The 15,672-nt window shown below is 42.1% G+C and overlaps 1 protein-coding gene across 5 annotated transcripts in view; it reads left to right on the top strand.

Moving 5' to 3' along the window:
* Positions 1 to 15,672, top strand: part of DISP1 (dispatched RND transporter family member 1) — a 176,287-nt gene that overhangs the window by 114,581 nt on the left and 46,034 nt on the right. For 4 of the 5 annotated variants that reach the window (XM_059412947.1, XM_059412943.1, XM_059412944.1 and 1 more), the window contains one exon: positions 9,519 to 9,697. The gene's annotated coding sequence lies outside the window, so the exon portion shown is untranslated. Of the gene's footprint in view, positions 1 to 4,751; positions 4,844 to 9,518; positions 9,698 to 15,672 lie in introns of those variants that run through there. The other variant, XM_059412946.1, reaches the window with a different exon arrangement.

Genomic DNA, 15,672 nt, shown 5'->3' with positions numbered 1-15,672 from the left:
CTTTAAATGGTCTGCTTCAACATGGACCCAGCATCTTTAAGTAAAGTAATTAAAATACACCAATCAGTGACTTGGTTAATAATATAAATAAGACTTTGCAGGTTTATGAGTTGAAGAGTTTGGGTCTTTGGTTTCTGTAGCACCGTAACTAATTTAAGGGGTTTCTTGAGGTAATGTATGGATCAACAACTCTAGCCTGCTGAGAGGTGAGAGCCTGCTCCAGGGAAGGTCTCTGCTTCCCCGTCTGGTGGCTTTTCAGTAGTGTTGACAAACCTGGGAGAAAACCAGAGGAGCAGGAGATGCAGTGGAGGGGATGCCGCCAAAAGGCCTGTGTGAGGCGGGTAGTGAAGTGAGTGGGTGCCAACCCCAGACTGCAGGGAGGAGCTGGGAGGAGGGTGCGGCGAGGGCCAGTGGCTGGAGCATGTGGCCAGGATGAGGAGCAGATCTTGGGTTGTCAGACTGGAAGGTGCATGGTCACAAAGCGTGCGTCTGTCAGAGTTGATTTCGGTTGCAGGCTGTTCAACACGAAATGGGATTTTAAAGGAAGATGTTAACATGAAGGAATCCAAGTGTCTAGTGAGAGGAGTCTACAAGGTGGATGTCTTGGTTTTGCTCCAAACTCACTACCTCGGCTTCGAATGTGTAGATGTGAAGAGTAAACTTGGGACTCCTTTTATGCGTTTGCACTAATGCCCAGAATCATAAAAACTCAGAGCTGGGAGGGATCCGGAGGCCATCTTGTGCAATGTGTGGCTTCTGAAGACTGGGGGGTGTGATATTAGAAGGTCACTGGGCTGGCTGGGGGCACTGACCCCCAGTTGTGGCCAGGACAGGGCAGCCGCATGCTCTGAACTCTAGTCCTCAGTGTCCCCAACAATGTGCAGAGACATTAAAGTATGATGTGGAGTATTACCTCCAGAACGTTCCTATGATCCCCTTCTCTGGACGTGTCCTTTAGGAGGACCATGCTGACCCAGTGCTTCACTGCATCATACGTGCTGTGTGGCATACAAGGACATTATCGGATGGGAGCGTTAGTAAATACAGCAAAACCTGGAGCGATGTTTTGGACTGTGTTCCAGTGTGAAAGAGTTTGTCAGTCAGCAGACCCATCTACCCTTCTCCGAGGGCCCCATGCTTTCCCCCAATGCCGGCTCCTGTCTCTGTCCTATCTCCCACCCAACATCTGTCTAGTCCTGGAGGGAGAAAGATCCCTTGATAATGGGACCTCAGAAAAAACAATATTGTTTTCAGAGAACAGGAGAGCTTTTTAAATTTACTAGCACTTCACTTTTTACTCTTAATAGTATATTGAGAAACATACAGAAGCCCTTGGAAGTAATCCTGATGGTTATTTGTGAAATAGTAATGTAGTGCATGTGACCATGCCAGAGGGGTACTTTAAATGGTCTGCTTCAACATGGACCCAGCATCTTTAAGTAAAGTAATTAAAATACACCAATCAGTGACTTGGTTAATAATATAAATAAGACTTTGCAGGTTTATGAGTTGAAGAGTTTGGGTCTTTGGTTTCTGTAGCACCGTAACTAATTTAAGGGGTTTCTTGAGGTAATGTATGGATCAACAACTCTAGAACCTTTGTTTGCATCTCTTGCAACAACAAGCATGATGCTATGGGATTAGCTGCTTTAATAAACTGAGCCAAAGTCCTCTTCAGACCATCAAAGAATGCTAAAATACCTTCACATTCATTGTAGTTCTTCCCCCTTTTTTGGAGATTTTTTGGTCTTAAACAACATTTGGCATCCATATGACATGGAATTCAAACACTCTGTGGTTTCAGAGACTGAATGTTTTAATGTATTTACTTGAGTAAATGCTTCTCTTCTTCCATCTTTGTCTTTTTCCCCAGGATTGTTTCTTCTATGTATAAATTCAGAGGATATAGGAGAAAGGTTACCTTCCTACCCTGGAGGAGCTCATACAATGTCTTTATTTTTTCGATGTTTGCAATTATGTTATTTTTAGTTGAAGTGTAATTGACATGCAGTATTGTATTACTTTGGGGCGTAAAACAGGGACGTTCATATGCTGGTTCTCAGATTGTGGACTCAGATCAGCAGGGTCTGCATTACCTAATCAGACAGAATGTGGGCTCAGATCAGCAGGGTCTGCATTACCTGATCAGAGCCCTGGGAGGTTGGGATGCAGCAGTCTACCTTCTCCTAGCCTTCCTGGACGTTCGGACACACACTCAAGTTGGAGGGCCTCTGAGCTAAAGGCTGGAACTTTATACTTATTTTTTTTGTTGTTGAGATAAAATCGTATTCCAGAAATTCACAGGGTCATGCACCATCACCTCTGTTGAATTCCAGAACATTTTTATCACCCAAAAAGAACTTGCCTCCCCCATAGCAGTTACTCCCTGAGTCCCAACCCACTCCCACCCCAGCCCCTGGCAACCACTCACCTGCTTTCTGTCTCTATGGATATGAATTTTCTAGATGTTTCCTATAAATGCAACCATGCAGTGTATGACCTTTCATGTCTGGGCTTTCACTTAACGTCCTGTTTCCCAGGTTTGTCTATGTTGTCACGTGTGCCCTTCATCCTTCTGGCTGAATAATGTCCCATCGTGTGTGTGTATAGCTTTTGTTTGTCCATGTGTCATTGACGCAAATTTGAGTTGCTTTCTTGCTGTTATGATTACAGTGCTGTTGTGAACACCCAGGTGTTCGTATGAACCAGGGTTTTCACTCCTCTTGTTGCTTGCGGTGTTTCTATTCCTTACGGTCGCCGCTGACACCAAATCAGGGAAATGCATGATTAGGTGCCTTTGAGCCTTGCTTCCATTTTGGATGATCAGTCAGTACATGACCTTGTTTTGTGTGTGTTTCTGTGGAGAGACACATTATCTAACATATTGTTGGTTTGGGGACATCAGGTTCATGGCCAGCAGTGGTATAACTCATGCTTGAAGAAATCATACCTAACAAACACATCACACCTTCATGAGCTTATGAACAACAGACAGGCTGCTCACTGCTCTTTGAGGCCAGTTTAAACAGTGAAATTGCCAATGAAAAGCACAGAAATGTGAAAAAAACATGGCACTAAAGAACACGGTTGTTTATTGCCTGTGAGCTAAAACAAGACAGGGTGTCACTGTGTTCACTGTCACATGGGAGCATGTGTGTTGGAGGACTCGAATTTTTCACTATGTGTGTGCGCATGTCAGGAGTAATGTGAAACCCCTGCCAGGATGATTTGGGGTTAGGAGCAAACTGGAGCTAGTATGCAAACTTGCAAATAGGGAATCCACAAACACTGTACTAGGCGTGGTGCTTTTGTCCTACCCTGACAGTAACTGTTTCATTTGTTTAGGGAACTCCAGACCGGCTTCCTTCCCTCCCTTCCGCCCTCCGTCCCTCCTTCTTCCCTCTTCCCTCCTTTCCCCTTCCTCCCTCCCTCCCTCCCTATCTCCTTCCTTCCTCCTCTCTCCTTACCCCCTCCTTCCTTCTCCCCCACCTTTTCTTCCCTCCTTCCTTCCTCCCTCCTCCCTCCCTTCTTTCCTGTTATGGCCATCTTAGTGGTTGCCGCTGGTATGGATATGCTTTTATTTTGCATTTCCTTAATTATTAGTGATGTCGAACAACTTTTCATGTGCATATTAGCCATTCATACTTTTTTTTTGAAAAAATGTCTATTCTAAAACTTTGACCATTAGATTGTATTACTTGTCTTTTTATTGTTGTGTTTTCTATAATGTGGATACTAGCCTCTAAGATACATGATTTGCAGATATCTCCTCTTCTGTGAGTTGTCTTCACTTTCTTGATAATGTTGTTTGATGTATAAAATTTCTTTATTTTAACAAAGTTCAGTATTACCTATTTTTTCTTTGATTACATGTGCTTTTGATGTTAATTTCTTTAATTTTGAAAGTGCTGTCTTTATATAATTAATCAATATTGCCTGTTACATTTTTTTATTAGATCATGAAGAATTAGATTTCATGGTTTCAGTAAATGATTACTTATTTGCCAGTGGCTGTAAATGGAAAGTATTTATTTGCTGATATCAGATATTTACAAGATTTTTACATTGTGAATTTAAAATAATGACATCATCAGGGTCACACGTCTATAAAAAGTAGTGTCAAAGTCACTTAACAAACTGCTGTTTTGCTTAGGAAAATTGAAAGGAAACACTTATCACTGCTTTAAATAATACTTTCCTCTTTAATAAAGAAGACTGCCTCTTAAAAACTCTGAACTTTCTGCCCTTAAAGTAGAGTGTCAAGAGCCATTCATGAAAAAAAACATAAGAATCCCGGAACTTGGAAATAAACACAGTTGGTGTTTATTTATGTTAGTTTAAATGTAGTAGCCCTATGTGTCAGAAAACTGAATCCATAACACTTAAGTTAGCCTAAGCAAGCAAATAATATCAGCTAACATGGCTTTAATCTACTAAGTAACTTTAAATCCAAAAGATCAAAGCAAGTTATAAGTAAAAACAGTCCTTGTTGCTGTTTCCTTGGTCGAAGCAGGAAAAGGCTAGAAATTATATGTCACCTTCATATCCTGGCTGGCTGACCTTGTGCTCAGATCCAGCCTCTGTGTGCCAGCTGTTCCCTGTTGCCCAGACCCTGCCCCTGGGGCAGGGGGGTGGGGGTGGGGGTGGGGGGCGGGGTGAGACAAGGCGCTCCTGTCCTATAGGAGCTCAGACACTGAGAGTCCCAACCCCTCACACTTGAAATTCAAAGCCCTCTGCCTGTGCTCACCCTCAGTCCGCCCGCCTCTCCTGAAGCTCTTGCTGTTGGGGTCCCTTGGTCCCTCGAAGAGTAGCCCCAGCCAGGCTCTGTTCTTTACACGCGAAGGTAATACATTTACTCATGCTTCTGTATGTGTGCATTTGTTGTTTTGAGAATCTATTTAAAAATGGAACTTTGTCCTCTTCTTCAAGGATCAAATTTTAATTTCAACTCATAGGGTTTTTTCTTGGTATGAACTTTGAATGGCATCTTAATAACACACTAAAAATCTTATGAAGGTTATTTGAATTTTGATCTGCCACAGTAAGGTAAGGTCAGCCATTTTTGGGGTTTATTAAAATGTGCAGATTTAAACTAGTTTCTGTTCTTTCATGCTTTAGGGTCGTCTTTAGCCTCTTCTAAATGAGAGGATCTTGAAAATATGCTCTTCTCTCGTTGCTAGCTGGTAGAAAATTAGGTTTAGAACCCTAGGAATTACTTTACTCACTCGTGTGAATTAAATATGGTAAAAAGATGAGAAAATATTAGAATCTTCCAAGCTATATGGATAGAAGTCTGACACAGATTTCTATCTCAGAGCTAAGCGTCCACAGCAAGCGTAAGTCGTGGCGACGCTTGTCTTAAATACACAGGCTGTGTGCAACCTCAGGCTGTGTTTGAGTTGATGACATGTTTCATGCATTATAATTGGATTTACCACTCAGAGTGGAAGTCGGAATACATGGGCCAAGTTCATATGTTTTCTTTCTTATTGAATACATTTGACATTTACCATTGTGTAAATTGTAGGCATGGGTGTATTGATTTAGTACATTTATGTATTATACCAATGAACCCTGTGGTAGTGATATTTAGCACCGCTCTCCTGTTACATGGTTACCCTTTCTGTCCAGTGTTGGGGTTAGTGAAGTTTTAGTGTCTTAGCAGGTTTGATGGTGGTAGTTCAGTGTTGCTGTGTGGATTCTTTACCCTGCATGAGTTTTCTGACTGGTTTACTGCCCGTTGCAAGTCTGTACCTTAAAGGGCATCCTTCTTATCCCTGCTGTGTTCACTTCTGCTTAAAATAGAATGGACAATTTCTATGCCATTGGCAGGAAAATTAAGACTAGTATAATTTGTGCAATATTTGTCCGAGAGCCAAATGTGAATTTTAAAGAAATTAAGCAGATTAAAAGCGTTGTCAAAACTGAGGTATTTCATGCCAATCATTGATTGTATATGAGTTTCTTCGGTGATAATGCAAGAAATTGAGAGCACAGTTAATAATTTGGTAAAATTTTGTCTAACAGGTATTCCTGTTCAAAGAAAAAGAATGAATATATCCTTTTTACCCACACGAAGGTTGTTTTCAATCATAGTATTTATAATTAAGAAAACTCTAGTTCCCTTTGAAGCCTCAGGAGTCACTAAGATATGTAAATAAATGCCAAACTAATACGTATTTTACTTGTGGACAGTGGATTTACTGCCCCGTGTGGTTTTAATGTCTGCTGACACATTTCTACTCTTAAAATGCTAAAATAAATAATCTTTTTGCATTATGTCATTTATTTTTACACTTTTGTTTCTAATTAATCTACCTGCTTTCATTGCCAAACTTGAACATTGGAATACTCTATTAGATTACATCTCATTTGTAACTTCTTGTTTCAGTGTACACAAGTAAGACAGAGTTTTTTCATATATCTTCCATACTTCATCTAGTTTCCATCTTAGATGTGAACTGGAAGATTGTGAGCAGGAGCTGCTTGCACTGATTATGAAAAATGTGGAAGTGTCTGAAATGGGTGACCTATGAAACAGCTTAGAAAACACATGTAAACCTCACCTCATCTAGAAAATACTGTGTATCCTCAGACCGATTCATCCCACCTTTTTAACTTGAACCCATTGTCTGTAGTTTATACTGAACCAGTCAGCCCTTGTTGGCATCTGTGGGGGAGCCACTTGCCAGTGGGTCACACATGCTGGTCCTGTGCCTTTTGCAGGCTTGGTGGGAGCAGGGTGCATACCTCACCCATAACCCAGAGCGCAGCCGGCAGCCTTGCCACACTGCCTCTGTGAACACACCTAGTCTTTAAAATGGCAAGTTCTGATCACACCCTAACACAGGAAGTACACATGGGTGTTTAGGACAAGACGGGCAAGGTGCCTAGCCTGTTCTTCTTGGGAAAAATACAAAACAAAGTAAATTGAGTAAAACTCAGGAAGCAGGTTCATACCCTGCAGGTGCACATCACAGATTCCAAGAGAATCATTCTCAGTGAACACAGTAGCTGCTCAGTAAATGCTTGCTAAAGAAAGACCTTCACCTATTTCACTGAAAAACATGAGTTGGTTCCCTTTGTAGGCAAATGAGGATCCCGCATAGCCAGTCACTGTGATTTCAGTCCATCTGCTGCCTCCAGGAGAACAGGTCAAGCTCACAACCATTCATGGTAATAATGTCAATAAAGACAAACAGCTTTATGAATGTCACACCCAGGTTCTCACACACAGGGAAGTTACTGATCCAATGCAAGGAAGAATAAAAGTCTTTATGAATTTGATGTTTCCCTAAGCTGCAGGTGAATTTCAGAGTTCTTTAAGTAAAAGGGCATTTTTAACTATGTCTCAAACTAGTACCTGGAGGGACTGCTCAATTGCTCAGTGGAATGAAGGAGGTCCTTGCGACGCTGTTTCCTGGACTCTGGAGAAAGAACCCCTTTGGGGCGCTGCTCTAGGAAATCGGATTTGCTACTGCTCAGACTTCACAGAACAGCAGGGCGTGGGAGCCTGCCATCAGACCCGTTAGCATTTGTGGGGAAAGCTTAGATGATTCCAAGAGCGGTGTTAAAAAACAACAGTTACCATCTAAACCAAACAGCCCGGAGTCCTTCATGGTGATTGATCTCAGTTTCTGTGTCGGGGAGGACATCTGAAAAATTCTCTCACATTCTTTTGCCTCACAATATGTAGGAGTAGAATGTTCTTGATTTGATTTATCTCAGTGACGTGTTTTTCCTTTGAGCTCGCTGCTCAGTTTTGAGTTTCTGAGATGTGTGAAGTATTAACATTCCTGGTGTCTTCGAGCTTACTTGTGGTCTGTTCACCATGTCAGTTAAGCTCCGTAATAGGATCCTGTTTCTGCTGGGGAAGAGCTGCAGTTTCCCAGAGAGCTCGCCAGATTGCGAGGTTGCCTGTTGTGTGTTTTCACTTGAGGCAGTATTTTCAGATGCAATCTTATGGCCTACACATTGGCCTGACCTATCACAGAGGGGAGTTGCTGCTTACGGACGGAGCATCTTTTAATTCTTACTTGTCAGGATGTGAGGTGAGATGCAGGCCTGGTGTCTGAGGCTCTCTGGTCTAAGCATTGGAACATTTAAGATACTTAAAATACAATCACACGTCTTTTTCTTTCTTTTCCTTTTTTTTTTTTTTTTGGCACAAAATTTTAGAGAACATGCTCTTTTAATATGAGGGCTTGGGGGGGCATTTGGGGGGCTCAGTCGTTAAGCATCTGCCTTCAGCTCAGGTCATGGTCCCAGGATGCTGGGATGGAGTCCTGCATCGGGCTCCCTGCTCACCGGGAAGCCTGCTTCTCCCTCTCCCACTCCCCCTGCCTGTGTTCTCTCTCTCCCAGTGTCTCTCTCTGTCAAATAAATAAATAAAATCTTAAAAAAAAATACAAGGGCTTAGGACTTCATTTTGAAGACTAACAAGGGGTTGGGGACATACTTTTTCTTGAGGGTTAAATAAACTCGTTAGTCAAATAGGCTGTATCCTAAACTTCAATCTCAAATAACCTGTGGGTCTGAGGCCTCGCTACATCATGTTTTTACCTTTTCACAACACTGATGCGTGTGAATTCCTCACTGTTGTCTCTCAGACTGTGTGACAAAGGCTTTCTCCTTAGCGTGCCCTCATCCCCACTTTCAGAACTTCAGAAGGACTCTTTACTGTTACAGAAGAGAAGTTAAGATCATCTAAATGCTCCAAAGCACGTCTGACATGGAGTACCAGTTCCAAATTTCTTTGAGTAGAGAGCAGCATTCTGCATTTGAAGCAATATTTTTTGCATGTTGAATATTTTGAGTGTCAGTTGCTTGCTCTATGACTTGGTCAGCATTAATTAATAAGAAGCATAAATCAGTGATTCTCAACCCTAGCCACACATGGGAATCATCTGAGGAGCTTTTAAAAAATACTAATGACCACAGTCCATTCCAGTATGAATTCAGTTAGAACCTCTGGGGTCAAGGCCCTGGGTCTGCAATTTTTTTTTTTTTTTAATATTACTAAAGTGATTTTAAAGTGCAGAAAGGGTTGAGAGTATTCTAAGAGACTCGTACCTTTGTAAACATTTGTTGTATGTGTTACGTTCCCTTCAAGACTTGTGGCCAAGTCTAGACACTGGTCGTGGCTGGCTCTAGGAAGGCTTTCCAGAACTTCTGTGAAAGACCTTTGATTGATACTAATAACGAGAGAAAACACCTCTGGTTTTATTTTATATAGTCTTAGTTTTACCCATGAGCTCATGTGAAACTGAAACTCAGAGACACAAGAAGCCTTTCTTTTTGAAGGCCATAGATGTATGGAGACGTTGTGCCTGCCGTGCATACTGATAATTTCTGTGGATGAACTTGGAAAAGGGAACTCTGAAAACTGTCATCACCGCAGTGCAGCGATGGGCCTCCTGAAATAGGAATTTCAGGAGACATGTGTTCATCAAGAAGATATTCTTGGCTGTCATTATCCCATGTAAAATATAAGCTTTATTTTACATTTCTCTTCCTAGGAAGACCTGTTGTCAAAGGCACCTTGGACATAAAACACACAAGAAAACAGAGATTGGCATTTCTGCAGCTGAGAAAGACCCGGCATCTTCCTGCATGGGTCTCTGCTCAGACGACTAGATTCTCAACTGGTGACAGGACTGCTTCCCAGACTCCGGGTTTTCAGATTTGCAGTGACACTGTAAGTAAGATCTGCCTAAGGTTATTTAACTTTTATAATTTTTAGTTGTTAATCTGGGAGGGAAAATTTGTCAGACTATTTTTTTCCCATATCATGAAGCTGTTTGTAAATACCGGGAACAGTTGTTGTAATGATGAAACATTTTTTACGGTTTATGATGTCTTTATCGGTATCAACTGTTATATTAAAAGAGGTTATATAAAAATAATAGATTTCATTTTCAAAGGTGGTGTTTATTGTCGTAAATGGAAACTACCTTCTTGATAATGTACATTGAATAGAACATAGTTATGTTTTCATTCTAAGAGTGATCTGTGACTCAGATTTCTGGGATCAGTCGGTTGCTTCTTCATGGTGTGAGGAGAGCATTGGAGCACGCAGGGGGCTCTCAGGGGGCATGTGCTCAAGAGGATAGGTGCTCCAGTGTGCACCCCTGTCTCTCACGGAAGACAGCTTCTGCTTTAGTGCCATTTCTGAGGAAGGGGAATGACAGCAGCACTCATTAACTCTCACTACCACTCAGATAATAACAACATTTCTGTATAGTTCTTTGTAACATATAAAATTCTCATCAGTGAAGACAACTGATCAGTGTTCTTGTGGAAGGAGAGCTTTGTGGTAGGAAGTTCCTGAACTCAAACAAAAATAAGAAAAGGCAACTTGTCTCAGAAGGGGAGAAGATTCTGTTTCCTCGTGCGTGACCGGTCTTGTCAGTTCCTTCACAAGCCTGAGTGTCGGAGTAAAGATACATATTTGGTTCTCAGGTCACAGTTATGTTTTGAAATTGTGCATGACAACAAAGTTCAGCCCCCCTGCCTTGCCTTTCAGGTTTGCATAACGTGATTCATAATTCAGTGAAATCTGTCTCTGATGCTCTTGGATGCTGAATTGTACCTTCTGAAACTGTCAGGAAATACTGAATTCAGAGGCTGTTTTTCCATGTGGGGCTTCAGACTGAGTTTTCTATCTGTTGCCTCCAGGGGTCCCATTAAATCTCCAGGAGCCAGGCCCTTTCCTGGGAGCATCTTGAGGTGGCAGGAGAGTCTTGGCGGGGTGGTCTGAGAGGGAATCCCAGTAGTGTCATTTAGATTAGTTCCACTTCAATACTTTGAACCTTCAGGTTCTCTGTAGTGGGTTTAGTAGTATCTACAAAGAGGTATTATAAGGAAAGCACTTGACGCACTGAGATGATTTAAAAAAAAAAAAAAACAGTTTTAGTAGCCTTTTAAGGGTAAAAAAAAAGTCCCTGGAGACACGGCTTCTGGTCCCTTCTATAGACCAGCTTAGCAGCACTGCACAAGAGCCCACAGGACATCCTCGCTGCACCTGGAGAAGCTACTTAACCTTCTGGCCACAGTACCAGTATTAACAGGCCAACCTGCTGGCAGTGATCAGAAATGAAGCATTCATTCAGGACGAGCATCCAGCCATTTTAGAGGAACAATTTCATGTTCAAATATATTTGATAAATAATGGATACAGGTGGCCGAATGCCTTTATACCTGGTATGTTTTTATACATCCATACCCTGATATCTGGTACCACCTGAGGAAAGAAGATTGTCTCACCCGTGAACTGGGCGCGGTGCTTTGATCCCTATTGGTGAGTTGCACCAGGATGATTGAAATCTGTGCCTGTAGCACTTGAGTCAACTGTCCTTAAACTTAGTTACCAGCTAGAACCTCTTAAAATGTGTTACTTCTTTGGAACAGCAGGCCTTTGTTTCTGGCACTCCTGTCCTTTCCCTGCCTGACCTGTGCTGCTGGAATTGTGCCTCTTTTGCCATAACTGAGGCCTGCTGCAGGTCTGTGGTTTGCCTTGCTGCACAAGATGTGCTCCAAGGACTTGCAGTGTGGGCATCTTGCTGGAGCCCTGCTGACCCGCTCAGGTGGACTGGAGCCAGATCTGCACTGTAGGCCCAGCCCCAGGTGATCCTTGAGTTTGAAAAATGGTGAGATGGTGTTCTGTGTTTTACTCGGTGAAGCTGTGCTGTGGGGAGCATCACGCTTCTGGGAAGGTAATGGGCTGGAGCTTGGAACCATGCTAGGGAACCCGTCTTGCTGCCAGCTGTTGGGTTTGGTGATATGGATCTGCTAAAGGTGAGGGTTGTACTAGAATCTGTGATTGAACTTACAGAGAGTCCTTTAGAAGAAGGCCCTGAAATCCTGGGGGGCAGAAGGAGAAGCAGACTCCCTGCTCAGCAGGGAGCCCAACACGGGACTCGATCCTAGGACCCTGGGATCATGACCTGAGCTGAAGGCAGATGCTTAACCAACTGAGCCACTCAGGCATCCCTACTTTCTGTCTTTTAAATGTAATTTCCTTATATTATAAAAGTATTTATTATTATCTTATTATATTTAATTATACTAATTATGTATATTACATGTAATTGTATATTCTATAGCTAAATTGTAAGTTTTCTGGGTCCCAAGCCAGAGTAGGACGTAACTCCAATGACGTTTCTCTCTACGTTGAAACACGAGCGAAGGGGGTCTCTGCAGGGTCTGCGGTATCTGCCAGCCACCTATGGCACTGGTCATGGTTCTCTTTCTTGGTTCGTAGATACCTTTGGTCCAGTGGATCATCATGTGTGTTTCCAGAAACCTGACATGGGAACCTGTCCTGAATACATTGTATCATCCATTCTTGCCCCTCAACTTCCTGTTCATTTCCTGCTTCATCCAGTTACTCAGTATATTGTATGGGTGTTACTGTAACACAGCAGATACATTTTGGAAGATAAGCAATGTAAAACGCCCACTGATAAACAATGTAAAGGGCGCCCACTGAATAGATGTTTAGTCATCCTGTAAGGTAAAAGACAAATTGTTTGCTTTTACATTTTAATGATAATTACCTTTTATGAAATGCTAGTCTCAGTGCTAGTGACTTTCTATGTTGTTTTATTAATATTTTATTACTATAAAGAAGATACAGTTATAGCCAAAGTTATAGGTACTACAGAAAATGAAATGTGAAAGTCTTCTCTACCCTTCCAAAAATTCCCAGTCCAGCTCTGCAGCAGGAAACAGTGCTAGCATTTTGTATGTCCTTCTGGAAACTATCTGTATATCCTAACAGTAAATAAGTATCTCTCTCCTTTTTCAGTGGACTGGATTCATACCCTGCAGGCTGTTCTGTAGCTAGGTTTTATTTACACATAAAGATGTACTTTGGACTTCTTTCCAAGTAATATAGCCTGATCTAATGCATTCTTTTCTCTCTCTCTCTCTCTCTCTCTCTCTCTCTCTTTTTGGTGCAGAGTACCCAGTGTACAGATATGACAGAATTTAAGTCTGCCATTGCTGATATTTTAGATCATTTCCAGTTTTCACTGGTACAGAGAGTGGTGCAGTCTGTAACATCCATATCTGTACATTTATCTTTACACATTGTTCAAGTATATCCAAAATCTAAATTACTAGTAGTACTGTGGTCAAAAGAGGAGGATATTTAAAATACCTATTTTGGAGTGCCATGTTGCTCTCTTAGATGGTTATGCTAATTTGCATTTGAAATTTAACTCTCAGAAGAGCCAAGAGTAGAGACTGTAAGAGTGTAAATCATTTGACCCATGTTCTCAAAGGTGGAAAGTAGTAAAGTCAGCTTTCGGACTCAGATCCACCCACAGTGTTTCTTCTAAGCAACAGATGTCTCAGCTGCTGGGTTTGGGTGTTTTTTTTTTTTTAAGATTTTATTTATTTATTAGAAAGAGAGGACACAAGGCAGGGAAAGGGGTGAGCAGAGGAGAAGCAGGCTTACTGCTATGTAGGGAGCTTAATGTGGGGCTTGATCTTGGGACTCTGGGATGATGACCTGAGCTGAAGGCAGACACCTAACTGACTGAGCCACCCAGGTGCCCCATATTTTGTTTTTTTTGTTTTTTTTTTTTAAAGATTTTATTTATTAATTTGACAGAAATCACAAGTAGACGGAGAAGCAGCCAGAGAGAGAGAGAGGGAAGCAGGCTCTCCGCTGAGCAGAGAGCCCGATGCGGGACTCGATCCCAGGACTCTGAGATCATGACCTGAGCCGAAGGCAGCGGCTTAACCCACTGAGCCACCCAGGCGCCCACCCCATATTTTGTTTTAAAGATTTTATTTATTTATTTGACAGAGCACAAGTGGCAGAGCAGCAGGCAGAGGGAGAGGGAGAAGCAGGCTTCCCATGGAACAGGAAGCCAGACATGGGGCTTGATTCCAGGACCCTGGGATCATGACCTGAGCCGAAGTCAGATGCTTCATAAACTGCAGCACCCCGGCCCCCCTCAGCTGCTGTTTTAAGCATAATTTTGGCTTTAAAGCTAGGAGGCATTATTCTTTATCTCTTTATATTCTTTTTTTTTTTTAAAGATTTTATTTATTTATTTGACAGAGAGAGATCACAAGCACACAGAGAGGCAGGCAGAGAGGCCCACAGAGAGCGAGGGAAGCAGGCTCCCAGCTGAGCAGAGAGCCCGATGTGGGGCTCCATCTCAGGACCCTGAGATCATGACCTGGGCTGAAGGCAGAGGCTTTAACCCAGTGAGCCACCCAGGCGCCCCTATCTCTTTATATTCTTAAACTCAATCAGGCAATTATGATAATTCTTCCATCATCAATGCATAGCCTTTATGATTTTGTATATTGATTTCATATCCTGCAACTTCACTGAATTCACTTAGTCTCACAGTTTTGTGGTGGAGTCTTCAGGGGATTCTATGCATAATATCATAGCGTCTGCAAGGAGTGACAGTTTCACTTCTCTTCTGACTTGGAGACCTTTTATTTCTTTTTCTTGCCTAATTGCTCTGGCTAGGACTTCCAATACTGTGTTAAATAAAGGTGTCAAGAGTAGACATCCTTCTTTTGTTCCTGATGGTAAAGGAGAAGCTTTCAGATTTTCACCATTACAGATGATGTTAGCTGAGGGTTTATCATATATGCTCTTTACTACATTGAGGTCTGTTCATCTTGTACCCACTTTGTTCAACTTTGTATGTTGAACTTTGTCAGAAGCTTTTTCTACAACTATTGAGATGACTGTATGATTCTTCTCTGTCATTCTGTTAATGTGATGTGTCACATTAACACATGAATGATGTATGAATGTGGAACCATCCTTGTATCCCAGGAATGAATCCTGTTTGATCACGATGTATAATCCTTTTAATGTATTCTTGAACCCAGTTTGCTAATATTTCCTTGGGGTTTTTGCCTCTCTGTTCATCAGGGATATTGGCCTGTAGTTCTCTTCCTTGCCGTGTTCTTGTGTGGTTTTACTATCAGGGTAAGGCTGGCCTTGTAAATGAGCCTGGAAGCTTTCCTTCCTCTTCTAAGCCCTTAATGGTGGTCCTATGAGATGGACGTTGATTATTATTCTGATTAGTACATGGGAAGAACTGAGGCTCCAAGAAAAAAGGAATTAAATTTTAAAATGTAATCAGTAGAGGGTACTTGACCAAAGGCCTTATGGCCCCCGAACTGCCAAAGCCCTCGTTAAAGAACGCTGGTAGAAGAGGTGAGATAAGGGTTGTGGGATTAGTGGCTTTGAGTGTATTGTTACTGGTGCATTGTGTTCACTAACAACAGGGAAATACACTGATATTTCTGGCCGTGGGGCCCTGTCACACCTCAAGCCAGTAGCAACTCAGAACAGCTTTCTTTTGGCCTCCTCCATGTGTGATGGCCCCAGGGAAAATGGGTGATTTGCAGTTGAGGGTATTTGATCCAGAACTTTCTTTAAACCTCACTGCAGACATAATCATGTGGCATTACATCTGTCTGGATAGTTCCTTTATATTAAGTGGACTCTTCCTCTGTCTCATCTGCTTTCCTCTCGGCTCTCTCTGTCTTAGGCTCAGACCAGATCTTTTTCTCAAGAAAGAAGATCCTTGTAAGGCCGTGGGATCCCTTCTTGAATTCGGATTGAAACTTTGCTATTTTCCAGGCCAAATACACCCACTAAACTTAATCCACAGACATTTCTTAGAA

The sequence above is a fragment of the Mustela nigripes genome, chromosome 10 (assembly GCF_022355385.1).
Source record: "Mustela nigripes isolate SB6536 chromosome 10, MUSNIG.SB6536, whole genome shotgun sequence".
Classification (NCBI taxonomy): Eukaryota; Metazoa; Chordata; class Mammalia; order Carnivora; family Mustelidae; genus Mustela; species Mustela nigripes.
This window is presented reverse-complemented; position numbering and strand designations above follow the sequence as displayed.